The following is an 18,443-nucleotide window of genomic DNA, read 5'->3' as shown; positions in this document are numbered from 1 at the left end:
GCTTCAAGAATATTCTTAAGGGAAACTGTCTTTTTTTTTTTAACCAAGAGTGTGTGTCACTAAACAGTACGTCCCACAGCCTTGATTTGTGGCGGCCCCTGCAGTTTTACCTCCATTGCTTTTGCACCATCAGTGTCAATGTCACCTCTCTGAAAAAAGGCAAATAAATGGCTTCATATTATTAGGAAAATAGTTTTGATCTCACGGACCACCTGAAGGTGTCTCAGGGACCCCCAGGTGTGTGAGGACCACATTTTGAGAACTGCTACCATAGATAGATTTTTGTATTTTCCTTTTTTTCACTTAATATATTCTGGAAATTATTCCATATCAGTTTATAGAGATCATCCTTATTATTGTTATTTTGTAGTTTCATAGTATTCCACTGCATGGATAATACCATCCTTCAATTACTTTCTTATGTTTGGACATTTAGACTGCAATTACAAACAATGTTGCAATGAACGATCTCATGCATACCTATTTTCATCTTACTGAATGTGTTTCCTGGGACAGCTTCCTAGAAGTGCAAGTGCTACGTCAAAAACAAACACGTGGGCTTCCCTGGTGGCGAAGCGGTTGAGAGTCCGCCTGCCGATGCAGGGGACACGGGTTCGTGCCCTGGTCCAGGAAGATCCCACATGCTGCGGAGTGGCTGGGCCCGTGAGCCATGGCCGCTGAGCCTGCACGTCCGGAGCCTGTGCTCCGCAACGGGAGAGGCCACAACCGTGAGAGGCCCGCGTACCACAAAAAAAAAAAAACAAACAAAAAAACCCAAACACGTGTGTGGTTTTGTTAGAAGTTCCAGACTCCACTTCACAATGGTTGTACCAATTTGCATATCTACCAGCAATGAACAGGAGTTCCTGTTTCTCCACGGCCTTCGCAACAAAGTATAATATGGGGGATAGACATGTAAATTAATCAGACATTAAATGACCCATAGGCTATCTATAAAGGGGATAGCAGCCTTTTCTGGGAACTTTCTCCTCCAACACCAGTCTGTGGGTTGACAGAATTAACTGGACTCTAGCCAAAGCTGGGCCAGATTCCCTATCCTGGGAACTCTGAAATTAGGACTGATGTCCCACTCTGTCTCTGTTAGGAAATGATGTAAGCTTGGGGTCCATTTTATCATATTTGGTCATATACCAACCAAAGTGGAGAAAACCAGTTTGCAGAAGCAGAGATGAGACTAACCTCAGCTCCTGAGGGCTCCTCTAACTCCTACGCTAGCTCCTGCAAGGCTTGAACTTCCAGCCCTTGGATGACAGTCGAGACTTGCTACACGTTATTATTTGCTGATACTCTTCTTCTTATCACTAATTAGCTACTTACAATAAAAAGAAGCATAATTAAGAAAAATAGTTACAGTACAATGAGATGCGACACTTGATCATAAACCTGTATTAATTAGATTATAAGCTTGAGTTGCTCTAACAAAGACCCGAATCAACATGAAAGAACTTTATTTCTCTCTGTGTCACAGACAACATAAGCACTCCAGGGCCAATATGGCAGCTCTGAGATTTGGGGGACCCAGACCCTTTCTATTTTGTTGCTCCACCATGGCTACTCCCTTGTAACCTAAGAAGGCTGCCTCAGATCTTACTACCTATCAACCTCTTGACCACTAAGAAAGGAGAAAGGAACAAGGCGAGGCACGTCTATTTCTTTTAATAACCCGAGAATATTTGGTACATATGATTTCTTCTCACATCCCATTAGCTAATACCAAGTTACATGGTCAAACCCGGATGCTAAGGAGGCTGAGAAATACAGCCTGTGGCTGAATGGCCATGGGCTGATCTAAAATTGAGGTAATTCTATTGCTAGCAGAAGAGGGAAGAATGTATTCAGGGAGGCAACTGGCAGTCTCAGCTACAGTCCACTCCTTGGTCACCCACATATTTCTGCTCATCCTTCTTCCTAGATATAAAACACACTTTTCCCCGTTCGAGTGAGGCAACACAGTGTTCCACCTGGCCGCTGCATTCATTTTAAAGTCTAGGACCTCTGAGTCATATGCATTCCCCTCATCAGGACCACCTGTGACTCTCACTTGCATCTTCTGAAAAACAAGTCATCTGTCCTCCCAGCCTCCGCCCACCAGGCACATAGTGGTAAATGAGGCACAGGATCATACAAACGCTCTTTCAGAAAAGGAAAGAAAGAGAGGGAAACAGCAGTCACTGGACCACTGCAATGACGTAACACCCACTGAGATTAGAGGCTCCCTGACCTAGCAACAAAGTGTGTTTCTCCACTGGACCCTGGCCCTACCAAGGAATTTCCCTGTTCATTATCATCTGTGACCTTTGGCGTTGCCTCTGGGAGGTTCTTCCATCAATTGTCCTCCGTAACTACATCTGAAGTGGTATTGATAAGTATGCTGTCATATGGGTTCAGTTGTGAGGACCCTGAGGATTGCACGAGGGGGTTAAAGAATTACAGGTTCTTGGAGGATTCTTAATATGTTTCTGGTATATTTCCTTCTATTTAGTTCCTTGGTCTAAAGGTTCCTTTGTAACTGCAGCCATAGATCTTGTCTGGAAAAAGTTCTTAAGCCTGAGGAATCTCCTCTTTTACTCACTTGCTGGCACGTGGCACAAACCCACACGTGAAATATTGTGATGGATACCCTGAGGCCATGTGAAGCAACAGGCTCGGGTTGGAAAGGAACCAAACTTTATTAATCTATCTGGCTCCCACTGTCTGGTAAATAGCACTCAAGAAAGACTTTGCCAAACCTCCTTAGTGGAAATGTATTCCGTTCCACCGTGCTAACTCTTGCCTGGACTCATCTCTCTCATAGAGCTTAGCTAAAGGCAGAAAAAAGCAGCCAACATACATAAACATTCAGACTTTTCTCAAACACTTCTCCTAGAGCTATGGACCTGATTGACATAAGCACTATATTCCAAGATAGTGCAGGAGATAGTTTATCTAAACTAATTTAGCTACTGCAGCTTTCTTTTAGTCAGTGTAGCCATGGTTTATCTGTCTCCATCCCTTTACTTTTTTAAAAAAATTATTAATTAATTAATATTTATTTTTGGCTGCGTTGGGTCTTTGTTGCTGTGCGTGGGCTTTCTCTAGTTGCGGTGAGCAGGGGCTACTCTTCACTGTGGTGCGTGGGCTTCTCATTGTGGCGGCTTCTCTTGTTGCGCAGCATGGGCTCTAGGCACGTGGGCTTCAGGAGTTGTGGCACACGGGCTCAGTAATTCTGGCTCACGGGCTTAGTTGCTCTGCGGCATGTGGGATCTTCCCAGAGGGCTTGAACCCGTGTCTCCTGCATTGGCAGGCGGATTCTTAACCACTGCGCCACCAGGGAAGTCCCTCCATCCCTTTACTTTTGATCTGTGTCTTTATATTTACATCGGATTTCCTATAGACAACATATAGTCGGGTCATTATTTTATCCTTTCTTATAGTCCGTTTTTTAATTGGTATATTTAGACCATTCACATATAAAGTAATTATTGATATTGTTGGATTAGTATCGACCATATTTATAAATGTTTTTGGTTCACTGCTGTTCTTCTTTGTTTCTTTTTTGTTGTCCACTCTTTTCCTGCCTTCTCCGATTTTTTTTTTTTTTTTGCCATGCAGTGTGGCACGTGGGATCTTAGTTCCCTGACCAGGGATTGAACCTGTGACCCCTGCATTGGAAGCAAGAAGTCTTAACCACTGGACTGCCAGGGAAGTCCCTCTCTGATTTTTTTTTTTTTTTTTGCAGTACGCAGGCCTCTCACTGTTGTGGCCTCTCCCGTTGCGGAGCACAGGCTCCAGATGCGCACACTCAGCGGCCATGGCTCACGGGCCCAGCCGCTCCGTGGCATGTGGGATCCTCCCCGACCGGGGCACGAACCCGTGTCCCTTGCATCGGCGGGCGGACTCTCAACCACTGTGCCACCAGGGAAGCCCCCTCTCTGGTTTTTTTTTTTTTTCCCTCTCTGGTTTTAAGTGAGCATTTTGTATGATTCAATTTTCTTTCCTTTATTTTTTTCTTTTTTTTAATAGGACAAGGGAGTTTTTAAAATATTTTATTTATTTATTTATTTTATTTATTTTTGGCTGTTTTGGGTCTTAGTTGTGGCACCGGGATCTTTGTTGCAGTGCACGGGATTCTCTCTAGTTGTGGCACGTGGGCTCTGTAGTTGTGGCGCACGGGCTCAGTTGCCCCGCAGCTTGTGGGATCTTAGTTCCCTGACCAGGGATCGAACCCGCATCCCCTGCATTGGAAGGTGGATTCTTAACCACCGAACCACTGGGGAAGTCCCTCTTTCCTTTCTTTGTATATCAATTATACTTCTTTAAAACATTTTTATTCATTGCCCTACAGTTTGTAATACACTTTGACGACTAATCTAAGTCTTCTTTCAAATAACATTATACCATTTCATGGGTATTACAGGTACTGTGTAACAGAATAGTTCCAATACCTCCCTCCCATCTCTTACAACATTGCTGTCAAGCACTTCACTTATCTATAAGCTATAATCATCTAATATATTGTTGCTACTATTACTTTAAACTAATGGTTAACTGTTAAATCCATTAAGAATAAGAAAAATAAAAGATTTTATTTTACCTTCACTTCTCAATGCTTCATTTCTCAAACTCTCTTTTGTTATGTAGATCTGAGTTTCTGACCTATATCATTTTCCTTCTCTCTGAAGAACTTCTTTCAACATTTCTTACAAGACAGGTCTACTGGAGACAAATTCCCTCAATTTTTCCTTGTTTGGAAAAGTCTTTATTTCTCCTTTGCTTTTGAAGGATAATTTTGCTAGATACATAATTCTAGTTTGCTGATTTTTCTTTCAGTGCTGTAAATATTTTACTCCATTCTTCTTTTGCTTGCATGGTGTCTGAAAAAAAGGACGATATAATTCTTATTCTTGTTCCTCTATAGATAAGGTGAGTTTTTCCGCCCTCTCTGGCTTCTTTCAAGATTTTCTCCTTGTCTCAGATTTTCTGCAGTTTGAATATGATATGCCCAGGGGTACACTTTTGTTATTTATGCTGGGTGGTATTCTCTGAGTTTCCTGAATCTGTGGCTTGGTCATTAATTTTAATCTGATTAATTTTGGAAAATTCTCAGCCATTATTGTTTCAAATATTTCTTTCGTTCTTTTCTCTCTCTCTTCTTCTTCAGGTACTCCAAACACTCATATGTCACACTTTCTGTCACTGTCCCACAGTCCTTGGATTTTCTGTTGCATCTTTTTTTTGTTGTTTTTTGTGGCCACACCACCCAGCATGTGGGATCTTAGTTCCTTGACCAGGGATTGAACTTGTGCCCCCTGCAGTGGAAGCACAGAGTCTTAACCACTGGACCACCAGGAAGTCCCTGTTGCAGCTTTTTCACTCTTTTCTTCTCTTTGTTTTTTAGTTTGGGAATTTTCTACTCACATATCTTCAAACTCATTGATTCTTGTTTCACTATGTCTAGTCCACTGATGAGCCCATCAAAGGCATTCCTCATTTCTGCCACAGTGCATTTCTTTTTTAAAAAATTTAATTAATTTATTTTTGGCTGCGATGGGTCTTCGTTTGCTGTGCATGGGCTTTCTCTAGTTGCAGTGAGTGGGGGCTACTCTTCGTTGTGGTGCGTGGGCTTCTCATTGCGGTGGCTTCTCTTGTTGCAGCGTGCAGGCTCTAGGCGCGTGGGCTTCGGTAGTTGCAGTGTGTGGGCTCACAAGTTGCTCCGTGGCATGTGGGATCTTCCCGCACCAGGGCTCGAACCCATGTCCCCTGAATTGGCAGGTGGATTCTTAACCACTGCATCACCAGGGAAGTCCCAGTGCTTTTGATTTCTAGCATTTCCTTTTGATTCTTTCTTAGAGTTTCCATCTCTCTGCTTATATTACCTGTTTTTGCATATTGTCCATTTTCTGCATTAGACCTCCTAACATATTATTCATAGTTATTTTAAATTTCTGGTCTGATAGTTCCAAAATCTCTGCCAGATTTAGTGGCCCTATCAGAAAAAGTAAAAGTGAAAAGAAACAGGTGATATATTAATTTTAATAATATATTTTACTTAAGCTAATATGTCTAACATATTATCATTCAACATGTAATCAACATAAATTAGATATTAAAAACTTTTTGCACTAGGTCTTCGAACCCCAGGGTGTATTTTCTTGTTTGTTTGTTTTAACTTTTTTTTAAAATTAATTAATTAATTTATTTATTTTTGTCTGTGTTGGGTCTTTGTTGCTGCATGCAGGCTTTTTCTAGTTGCGGTGAGCGGGGGCTACTCTTCATTGTGGGGTGTGGGCTTCTCACTGTGGTGGCTTTTCTTGTTGCGGAGCACAGGCTCTAGGCGTGCAGGCTTCAGTAGTTGTGGCACATGGGCTTCAGTAGTTGTGGTTTGCAGGCTCTAGAGCGCAGGCTCAGTAGTTGTGGCACACGGGCTTAGTTGCTCCGCAGCATGTGGGATCTTCCCGGACCAGGGCTCAAACCCATGTTCCCTGCATTGGCAGGCAGATTCTTAACCACTGCGCCACCAGAGAAGTCCCGTATTTTTTTTTAATTATAGCACATCTCAATTAGGACTAATAACATTTCAAGTGCTCCATAGCTACCTGTGGCTGGTGGCTACCACGTTGCTGGTGGCTACCAGCTCAGGTATAAGAAATCCCTATCTCTGATTCTGAAAGCACAAACACTGTGATAAGACTAATATATATATATATATATATATATATAACTTTTAACTGTGGCAAAAAATGTATAACATAAAATTTACCATCTTAACCATTTTAAGTGTACAGTTCAGTGGAAGTATATTAACACTGTCGTGCAAACAATCTCTAGACCTCTTTTCATCTTGCAAAACTGAAACTCTGTACCCATTAAACAGCAACTCTCCATTTACCTCTCCTCCCATCCCCTGGCAACCACTATTCTACTTCCTGTTTCTATTAATTTGACTTCAGATGTCTTATGTAAGTGGAATCATACAGTATTTGTCTCAGAAATGGGATTGCTGGATCATATGGTATTTCTGTTTTTATTACTTTTTGAAGAACCACTGTGCTGTTTCCCATAGCAGCTACACCATTTTACATTCCCACTAAACAGTGCACAAAGGTTCTAATTTCTCCACATCCTTGCCAAAACTTTTATTTCTGTATTTTTTTTTTTAAAATAGTAACCACATTACAGTCAACAGGTAGAATATGGTGTAATGTGATATCTCATCATGATTTTGATTTGCATTTCTCTAATGATTAGTGATGTTGAGCATCTTTTCATATGTTTGTTGGCCATTTGTATATCACCTTTAGAGAAATGTCTGTTCAAGTCATTTGCCCATTTTTTAGTCAGGTTATTTTTTTGCAGCAAATACAATCAGATACACACCTAGGTAGTCCAGGATAGGAATTAGAAGACATTACTTAGATCACTATCGTACTTAGCAACACATAAGATCAACATAAAGAAAACCACTTCATAACAAAGGATACAAAAAACAAACAAACAAAATTGAAAGTACTCTCCTGACATAATATAAACACAGCCCTCTGCATGTGGTATATGGTTTGCGGTTCTGGTTGAAGGTCAATGAAGATATAATTAAGCTCAATAAGGTACAGAGATCTGTGGAATGGGGAACCAACTAAAGCAGAAGTTACAGTCTAGCGGCCATTTTCATTGATATTTCCCTATAGACGTTTCAGTCTTTAAGACATCTGGAATATGTTTTGTTATTTAATCTGACGGGTTTTTTTTCCAAATGGTTATCCAGTTCTCAACATCATTGATTGAATAATTCACTTTTTCACCTACCCAAATTTGAAAAGCTACCTTTTTATACATGCTTAAATCTTATATTTGAGGCAGTTTTTGTTTTTCCTAGTCTACTCCATTATTTATCTATTCTTGTACCTGGATCATGGTATTTTAACTGTTGTAGATTTTTTTTTTTTTTTTTTTTTTTTGTGGTACGCGGGCCTCTCACTGTTGTGGCCTCTCCCATTGCGGAGCACGGGCTCCGGACGCGCAGGCTCAGCGGCCGTGGCTCACGGGCCCAGCTGCTCCACAGCATGTGGAATCTTTCCGGACCGGGGCACGAACCCGTGTCCCCTGCATCGGCAGGCAGACCCCCAACCACTGCGCCACCAGGGAAGCCCTAACTATTGTAGCTTTATGATACCTGGGGAAAGAGTCTATGAATTGATCCCCACTATTCACTTCTCCTTCATTTTAGCAAGAATCCCTTCACCCTAAATTTTAGCTGAACATGGATACATGGCTGAGAGCTGGGAATTATAGATCACAGCCTGCTCTGCAGACTGGTGTGGTCACGTGACTAGACTGAAGCCCATGATGAGTGAAAATGAAGTGTTTAACTTCCAAGTCATCCCCTTAAAGGCAAATCTACTTGGTCCAGACTCTCCTATGGGCTAGAATGTGGATGTGGAAGTGAGCCAGCTTCCATGTGAAAAGGACAACAACCTAGATAGTAGCAGCAGGAGACAGAAGAAATCAAGATCCCTAAATAGCGTCCTGGAGTACAGCTTCATTGTAACACTGGACCACTCACCTCTAGACAGTTTGGGGAAATTTAAAAAAAACCTTCTATCTTATTGGAGCCTTATGTCTGGTGTCTCTTTGCCTATAACCTAAATAACAAAAAGCTGTTTAAGAATAACTTTTTTTTTCCATTTTAAATATAATAAAGTGTAGGGACTTCCTTTAAAGAGTGGTAAAGAGTCCGCCTCCCAATACAGGGGACGCAGGTTCAATCCCTGATCAGGGAACTAAGATCCCATGTGCTGCGAGGCAACTAAGCCCCCAAGCCGCAACTACTGAGCCCGCACACCTCAACTAGAGAGCCCGTCTGCCACAAACTACAGCGCTCACGCGCTCTGGAGTCTGCGTGCCGCAACTAGAGAGAAGCCAGCGCCACAATGAAGATCCCGCGTGTCGCAACTAAGACCCAACACAGCCATAAATAAATAAATATTAAAAAAAAAATGTAATAGGGCTTCCCTGGTGGCGCAGTGGTTGAGAGTCCGCCTGCCGATGCAGAGGACACGGGTTCGTGACCCTGTCCAGGAGGATCCCACGTGCCGCGGAGCGGCTGGGCCCGTGAGCCATGGCCGCTGGGCCTGCGTGTCCGGAGCCTGTGCTTCGCGGTGGGAGAGGCCACAGCAGTGAGAGGCCCGCGTACCGCAAAAAATATATATATAATAAATGTAATAAAGTGTATGTCGACTATAGAAAATTCAGAAAACAATGAGCAAAAAGAAGAAACACACCACATTTCTTCATAATTACACCATCAAGAGGTGGATATTTGAGGATATATACTTGTTTTCTGTGATATCTATACTGACAGACAGAGATTTATAGTCACATACTTATATAGAAATGGATGGATATATCGATCTATAACAAAAACGGGATTATACTCTATATTTTGAGTTGTGATACACTATTTCATGTAACAGTGTATATTATGAACTTTGCCATATTATGAAATATTCTTTTGGATGTAGTATAATTTATTTAGCAAACTGCCCATTGTTGGACATCTAAATTGCTACAAATTTTTAACCGTCATAAATAACATTGAAATAAATAACTTAAAAAAATATATTTGTGTTTGTCCATGATGACTTACTTAGGATAAATTCCAACAAGTGAGATTTCTGGGTCAGGGAATATGCAAAATTCTATGGTTTTTTGTTGGTTTTGTTTTGTTTTGTTTTTGCGGTACGCGGGCCTCTCACGGTTGTGGCCTCTCCCGCGGCGGAGCACAGGCTCCGGACGCGCAGGCTCAGTGGCCATGGCTCACGGGCTCAGCCGCTCTGCGGCATGTGGGATCTTCCCGGACCGGGGCACGAACCCGTGTCCCCTGCATCGGCAGGCGGACTCTCAACCACTGCGCCACCAGAGAAGCCCTGTTTTTTTTTTTTTTTTTTATATGCATTTTCAAACTGCCCTTTAGAAAGAATATAGAAGTGTAGTGCAGAAGACTATCACCTTCTCCAGCCTTTCTGACATTAGGTACTGTGGGGTTTTAATTAACAAAAACGTTTGCCAATTCCTCATTTTCTTTGTTTTCAAAGATATTTTAAAGGGAATTTGGGAGAGACTTCAGTGTGGTGTGTTGGTAAAAGGAAACCGTGAGCTTCAATAGGATGGGGTCCTGAGGCCTAAAGAGGACACGGAGATGAGGGACCTCTTTTTAAAACTTCATTGTTAGAGTCAAGAGGCATCACTGGAAGCAGCATCATAAGGAAGTACCAGGTAAGATCCAGGATTAACAGAATCACCCATCTAACTGGGGCTAGACTTAGAGCTGAAGGCTGGCTACAAAGCCTGGAAATTTAGGGGAGGTGGTGAAGGAGAAGGCATTATTGTTAGTCGATTACAGCACCACATACTCTTGCGCACTGAGGGTATGAGGGTTCAGGAACATTTAAGAGATGACAGTTTTTCTTTAACGTTTTACTATAATTTTGACCAGTTCAGTGTAGTGTGAAACAAAAATAGAAGGAAAGGAGTAGATAAAATTATCATTTTGTATAAATGATTTGATTGTGCATCTAGAAAATGTGAGAGAATTAAAGTGCTCAGTAATGAACTGTGTGACATTGGGCAATTAACCTCTCTGAGCTTCAGTTTTTTCATCTTTAAATTAGGATAATAATGATAATTAACTTACAGAGTTATTATGAAGAGTCAATGGGAAAATACATAAACACACAGCACAGTGACTGCCATTTGGAAACTGATCAATACTGCTACAATTGTATCACTTATTTTTATGGTAGCAGTTAGAGGACAAATTTTTAAAAATCAGTAACTTTCTTGTAAAGCACCTATAAACAGGTAAAATATGATGAAAAGAAATCTCACTTATAGTAGGAAAAATACCCTCATAAAATTCTTAAGAATAATCTTAGGAAAAAAATATATTTACTAAACTCTAGGAAGAAAACTCCAAAATGCACTCAAAGAAAAATAATAAGTTAACTTTTATTAACTTATTCTTTCTTGAATAAGTTAATGAAACAACCATCTTCCTGAATGGGAAGTCTCAGTACTACAAAGATGTCAGGTTTCACTTTTCCAAAGAGGAAATGCAGATAAATCTGTCCAACACGCACATGAAAAGATGCTCAACGTCAGTAATCATCAGGAAAATGCAAATCAAAACCACAATGAGGGGGCTTCCCTAGTGGTGCAGTGGTTGAGAGTCCGCCTGCCGATGCAGGGGACGTGGGTTCATGCCCCGGTCTGGGAAGATCCCACATGCCGCGGAGCGGCTGGGCCCGTGAGCCATGGCCGCTGTGCCTGTGCGTCTGGAGCCTGTGCTCCGCAACGGGAGAGGCCACAACGGTGAGAGGCCCATGTACCGCAAAAAACCCAAAAATGTGTGTGTGTGTGTGTGTGTGTGTGTGTGTGTATACACACACACACATATATAAAACTGAATCACTTTTCTGTCTACCTGAAACATTCTAAATCAACTATACTTCATTAAAAATATTTCTTAACGAAAATAACCTTTACAAATTGTACAAAAAATTTAAAAACCACAATGAGGTATCACCTATCAGAATGCTTATCATCAAAAAAACCCACAAATAACAAATATTGGCGAGGATGTGGAAAAAAGGGAACTCTTGTACATTGTTGGTGGGAATGTAAATTGGTGCAGCCACTATGTAAAACAGTATGAAGGTTTCTCAAAAAACTAAAAATAGAACTACCATATGACCCAGCAATTCCACTCTTGGGTATATATCTGAAAAAAACAAAAACACGAATTTGAAAACATAACATGAACCCCAATGTTCATAGCAGCACTATTTATAATTGCCAAGATATGGAAACAACCTAAGTGTCCATCAACAGATGAAAGGATAAAGAAGATGTGGTATACATATACAACGGAATACTACTCAGCCATAAAAAAGAATGAAATTTTGCCATTTGCAGCAATATGGATGGACTTGGAGGGTGTTATGCTAGGTGAAATAAGTCAGACAAAGACAAATACTGTAGGATATCACTTATATGTGGAATCTAAAAAAAAATGATACAAATGAACTCATTTACAAAACAGAAATAGACTCACAGACATCGAAAACAAACTTATGGTTACCAAAGGGGAAAGCAGGGGGAGGCATAAAATTTGGAATTTGGGATTAACAGGTACAGACTACTATATATAAAATAGACAAACAACAAGCACATACCGTACAGTGTAGGGAACTATATTCAATATCTGGTAATAACCTATAATGGAAAGGAATCTGAAGAATATATGTGTGTGTGTGATATATATATATATATATATATATATACACATATGTAAAACTAAATCACTTTTCTGTATACCTGAAACATTCTAAATCAACCATACTTCATTAAAAATATTTTTTAAAGAAAATAACCTTTACAAATTGTACAAAAAATTAAAAATATATATATATTTTTTAAAGCCAAAAATAAATAAATAAAGATGTCAGGTTTAACAAAATTCCAATCCAATCTCAATTCCAGTTTGAGAATTGGAATTGAGAACGTTACTAATGATTCTAAACTAATCTCTTGGGAAGAATGAGTGGCAAACAAGATGACTCTAGGTCAACAATTAGTAAACTTGACTGCACAAGAGCCAGGTCAAAAAGAATAAAACGTTCATTGGCTACATTTTCCTCTTTCCCATGAAAATAGTTTCACTGATTCCATGAAAAAAAAATTTCTTATTTTTTCTACTCTAAAATCATGCCAATGAGCCAATGAACATTCCTTTTTAGTCACTGAAGTGTTAACACCTGGGGGTACTGAGTAACTAGAACTCTTTTACCCCCCCTACATTTCTGAGTTCACCAAGGCACAGTCAATACATTCTCTTTTTCACACTCGAAGAATCCTTGTAAGGATTATCAGCTCTACTTTATAGAGGGAAAAACTGAGACTTGGGCAAGGAAGCCTGACAGGCTCGAAGAGCGAGTCACTGGCAAAGGCCTGAATGAGTCCATTCCGCTCAATACAACATTCTGAGAATCTAATGAGCCAGTTCCAAGCCGGCTGCTGGGGATGCGGAGCGGGTAGGGTGCAGCCACGCCCCTCTCCTACCTGGGTCCTCAAGGCCCGGGGCTCCTCCCACCTGCGGACAAGGGCCGGGCGGGCCCGGGCCGCAAGCTGGACCCTGGCTTCATCCATGAAGGCCGGTCTCTTCCTCCAGGCCTGGCCTTTCCCAGCTGAGGCAAATCACTGTTGTCCTAGAGGCTTCTTTCCCCCTTGTAAACATTTAAGATGTTTTTGAAGGATTCCTGGCTGTGTTTCCTTACGATAAGCTGGCTTCCATTTCCTAAAGCCTTTCTACCCCGGGGCAAGGGCACGAGTCCCCTCTGGAAGAAAGAGGATGTGATGAAGGGGGATGGTCTTCAGGGCAGGAAGAGGAGGGGAAAGCCTGCCCTTCTTCCTAAGGCCGCTGCCGAGACCAGCGTGGAGCCAGAGGTAAGGGAGTGGGCGGTCAGGCGGGTTCATTCCTCTTTCTGGGCTGGGATGAGGTCGCACGCTGGGGCGGGGGCGGAGGAGAGTGGATGTTTCCCAGGCTGCTCTGGGTTCCCAGGGAGTAACACCAGACCCAGAAGCTCCCACAGGCAGGTCTCAAGGATCAGGGAGACACAGAGGTGGCTGGCTTGAGAACCACGGGGCCGTGTGAGGGTAAAGGGGACAGGGACCAAAGGACCCGACAGCAGAGGCTTGGGGGGCGAAAGCCTGGGGGGCGGTGTGCGGCACAGACTCAGGGGGTGACTGCAGGAGCAGCCATTCATTCCTCCAGCAACCACTTCACCCAGCAGAAGTGCGACAGGGCCCTGAGGCCAGGGCAGGCCTGGGCACAGACCCCTCCAAGCCCCTTTCATCTCAAAGACATCGAGGATAAGCCCCACCCATTCCCCTAGATCAAGGGAGAGAAGGAAAATTTCAGAGTATCTTATCTGAAGACCACTCAAGTAGATAAAGATTTTAATCAGCCCTAATGAGACGATGAACTTTGAATGAATGGAATGTTTACACTGAAATATACCTGTGCAAATGGGAAGAAATGGAAATATTGTAAAGGAACCAAGCTGCTGTTCTCTTCATACCTGAGAAGTGAAGGGTGGGTGTGGGAGAGGGAGGTGTGCTGGTCAATGAGCCGTCAGGGGGAAAAGGGTTCCTCCTCTAAGTGGCCATAAGTTTCCAAAGGAGGCCGGCTTCACCTTCAGCCAGAGAGAGTGGATCGAGCATGGGCTACTCAGTGTTCCTCACACTTGGGTGTGTATCAGAATGGCCTGGAAGTGAGACAGGAAGGGGGCAGGGCACAACCTTAAAAGAACGACATAGCCCGAGGACACGACATAAACTGATAAGAACCAAACAGGTCCAAGATGGTGGACAAGTCGACTTCTACTAGACCTTGAGCCCCAGGATACACTCATTGTAACACATCAGCAAGCTAAATGACACACCCACAGGCGCCATGACAGTTCCAAGGTGGACCATAGAGGTCAAAAAGTGGGCGGTGGCCCAATTCCTGGAAATCCCCACCCCTTCCCCAAAATAGCTGGAATACTTCTCCCACTCATTTGCCTATGAAATTGCCCACCCCTATAAAAACTGACAACCCCATACCCTGGGGCCACTCTTGCCTTCTGAGATGGCCCACACTCTGTCTGTGGAGTGTGTTTCTCTCTAAATAAATCCACTTCTTACTGTCACTTTGTCTCTCACTGAATTCTTTCTGCAGTGAGACATCAAGAATCTGAGCTTCATTAAGTCCTGAGACCAGGTGTGATCTCAGTTAAAAGACCGTGGGTTCAAGTCCCAATCTGGGTTGCAGGGTTTCAGAAGGCTTGTTTTTGTTTTTCTTTGGCTGCGTGGCATATGGGATCCTAGTTCCCCGACCAGGGACTGGATCTGAGCTCCCTGCATTGGGAGCGCAGAGTCTTAAACACTGAGCCACCAGGGAAGTCCCTGGAAGGCTTGTTAGACCAGACTACATTCACAGGTATTCTGACTCATTATGTCTGGGATGAGGCCCAAAAATCTGCCTTTCTGACAAGCTTCTAGGTGATGCTGATTCTGCCGTTATGGGGACCATACTTAGAGAACCACTGGTCTAAGTGAAGCACGGCCACTGCAGTAATTAGGATATTGCTCTGGCTGCTTTAATGGTGATCATAATAAATGGACAGAAGTTTATCTCTCTGTCATGCAAAATGCAAAACTAGTAGGAGCCCAGCTTCACAAGAATGTCTTGGGTGCCAGGTTTGTTCTACCTGTTGTCGTCACCCCCTAAGTAATTACCCTCATCTTTATGTTTGAAGCTGACTCAGTACCACCAAACCTTCATGCCAGCAGAGGGGAGGACCTGAGATGGTGGAGAGCACAGTTTTTCTTCTCCTTCTTCTTTTTTTTTTTTAAAAAAATATTTATTTATTTATTTGGCTGCCCTGGGTCTTAGTTACCGCACTTGGGACCTTCATTGCAGCATGCGGGATCTTTAGTTGTGGAATGCGGGCTCTTAGTTGTGGCATGCAGGATCTAGTTCCCTGACCACGGATAGAACCTGGTTCCCCTACGTTGGGAGTGCAGAGTCTTAACCACTGTACCACCAGGGAAGTCCCAGAGAGCACACTTTTTTTTTTCTTTTTTTGCGGTACGCGGGCCTTTCACTGTTGTGGCCTCTCCCGTTGCGGAGCACAGGCTCCGGACGCGCAGGCCCAGCGGCCATGGCTCACGGGCCCAGCCGCTCCGTGGCATGTGGGATCTTCCCAGACCGGGGCATGAATCCGTGTCCCCTGCATCGGCAGGCAGCCTCTCAACCACTGCGCCACCAGGGAAGCCCGAGAGCACACTTTTAAAGGAATAATGCAGGGACTTCCCTGGTGGTCCAGTGGTTAAGAATCCACCCCCCAATGTAGAGGATGTGGGTTCGATCCCTGGTCAGGGAACTAAGATCCCACATACTTCGGGGCAACTAAGACTGTGTGCCACAACTACTGAGCCCGCATGCCTCAACTAGAGAGCCCGTGTGCCACAAACTATAGAGCCCACGTGCTCTGGAGCCTGCGTGCCGCAACGAAGAACCTGCGTTCTGCAACTAAGACCGGACAAAGACAAAAAATAAAAATTAAAAAAAAAAATAAATAAAGGAATAATGCAGAAATGGCCCACATCATTCCCAGTCACATCCTAATGGCCAGGACTTAGCCACATGGCTACACCCAAGTGGCTTCTAGCTTGCTGATTTTATTTCCAGATAAAATTCAGGGGAGTTCTCTACAGAAAGGAAGAAAGAAGAGAGTGGATATCTGGGAGCAGTTAACAGTCTCTGGTTCCATTCTCCTTTCCAGCAATTGTTTAAAGGTGCACATAATACAATTTTAGCCAGTGAGGAGGGGATGCCTGCAGAGGGCTTCTGGCAACAGTTTTCCTCTCTCCAAGAGAGACATAGTATCCTCTTCAGGGTTGTGTCCTGTTGGATGTGAACCCTGAAAGAGCAGGGGAGCCAGCCTTTAGACAAAGCTTACAAGGTACAGACGTCAGAGAGAAAGATGGAAAGACCCTATATGCTTGATGAAGACCCAGAACCACGGAATTAAGTCAACCCGGAAGCTTCCCTGCTTGTAGAGCCCTTGTTGTGTCAGATAACAAATTTCTTATTCTTTAGGCCACAGTGAATTGGTTTTCCTGTTGTTCGCAGCCAAATCATCGTAATGAATAAGGTGACTTTTTAAGTGGCTTGCTTTCTTTTTACGTTTGCATTGCGGGCCTCTTTATATTATCCTGAAATCTCAAAGTTAGTGTGAGATTCAAGAATACACAACCCCTTCCCTTTTTTCTCCAGATAACGTCTTCTGAGCGTCTGTTGCTTGCTGGCTGAGACTCCCCTAATTGCTTACCTCATTTGAAACCACTGTTTCCCGGCTGCCAGTGTCTTTTCTCTGGCTTATTCCTTTGTCTTGCTGGGGCGTATCACCAGACTCCTTCTCAGATATGGCTTCTCCTCCCATCCTTCAGGCTGGGGTTGCCCCCCACTCTGTGTTTCTCTAGTTACCACTTCCTTCTCTGTCTTCCAGAAATTTATTGAGAATCAGATCACTGATGGCCCCTTCCTCATCTCTTGATTGGTCCTTGATTATTCCTTTTTATTTCTTTACTATCATTTCATTGGGGTCTCTGGAAGCAGATCACATCGATATGTCTTTCCTTCATCTTGAACCAGAAGTTTCATGCCCTTTTTTTTTTTTTTTTTCCAGTACGCGGGCCTCTCACTGTTGCGGCCTCTCCCATTGCGGAGCACAGGCTCTGGACGCGCAGGCTCAGCGGCCATGGCTCACGGGCCCAGCCGCTCTGCGGCATGTGGGATCTTCCTGGACCAGGGCACGAACCCGTGTCCCCTGCATCGACAGGCGGACTCTCAACCACTGCGCCACCAGGGAAGCCCCTTCATGCCCTTTTAATAAGACATATATCATTCAGACTTGGAAACCGAGTCATTAGGTTGGGTAATTCACATTTCATACTCTCTGAAACAACACCATCTTACTATTGCTCAAAAAATTAAAAATTTTTTTTAGCATATTCAAGATATACTTGGGGGACTTCCCTGGTGGGCCAGTGGTTAGGACTCTGTGCTTCCACTGCAGGGGGCGTGGGTTCGATCCCTGGTTAGGGAACTAAGATCCCGCATGCCGCACGGCTCGGTTTAAAAAAAAAAAAGCTATAATTAGATGAACAACCATTGTATTTGCCTAGGAATTTTCACCCACCACATCTACCATGTGGGATACTGCCTTTCCTAAGCATTCTTTTTATTTATTTATTTATTTATTTTGGCTGTGTTGGGTCTTCATTGCTGCGAGCGGGCTTTCTCTAGTTGCTGCGAGCAGGCTTCTCATTGCAGTGGCTTCTCTTGTTGCGGAGCACAGGCTTTAGGCGCGCGGGCTTCAGTACTTGTGGCGTGCAGGCTCTAGAGCACAGGCTCAGTAGTTGTAGCGCACAGGCCCAGTTGCTCCGCAGCATGTGGGATCCTCCCGGACCAGGGCTCGAACCCGTGTCCCCTGCATTGGCAGGCAGACTCTTAACCACTGTGCCACCAGGGAAGCCCCCCTAAGCGTTCTTTGAACTGCAGTGAGGGAACTAGAGTTTCTATGGCTGAACAAAACTGTAGAGCGTATATTAGAAGTTGTCTATTTTCCATTAATTATGAAAAATTCCTTTTTTTATCATTACTGCCAAAAGTGTGACTGAACATGCGGTCACTAGAAATCGACAGTTCTCAAAGAAGTCTTTGTTTTTACTTATTGAAAAGAAACAGATCTTAATTCAAGTACAATGGAAAAAGCATGTAAACAATAACACCCAAAGGACTGAATATTAATGGACCACTTAAATGTGCTCATATGTAA

This window comes from Stenella coeruleoalba (assembly GCF_951394435.1).
Source record: "Stenella coeruleoalba genome assembly, chromosome: 14".
Classification (NCBI taxonomy): domain Eukaryota; kingdom Metazoa; phylum Chordata; class Mammalia; order Artiodactyla; family Delphinidae; genus Stenella; species Stenella coeruleoalba.
Note: the sequence above shows the minus strand (reverse complement) of the source record.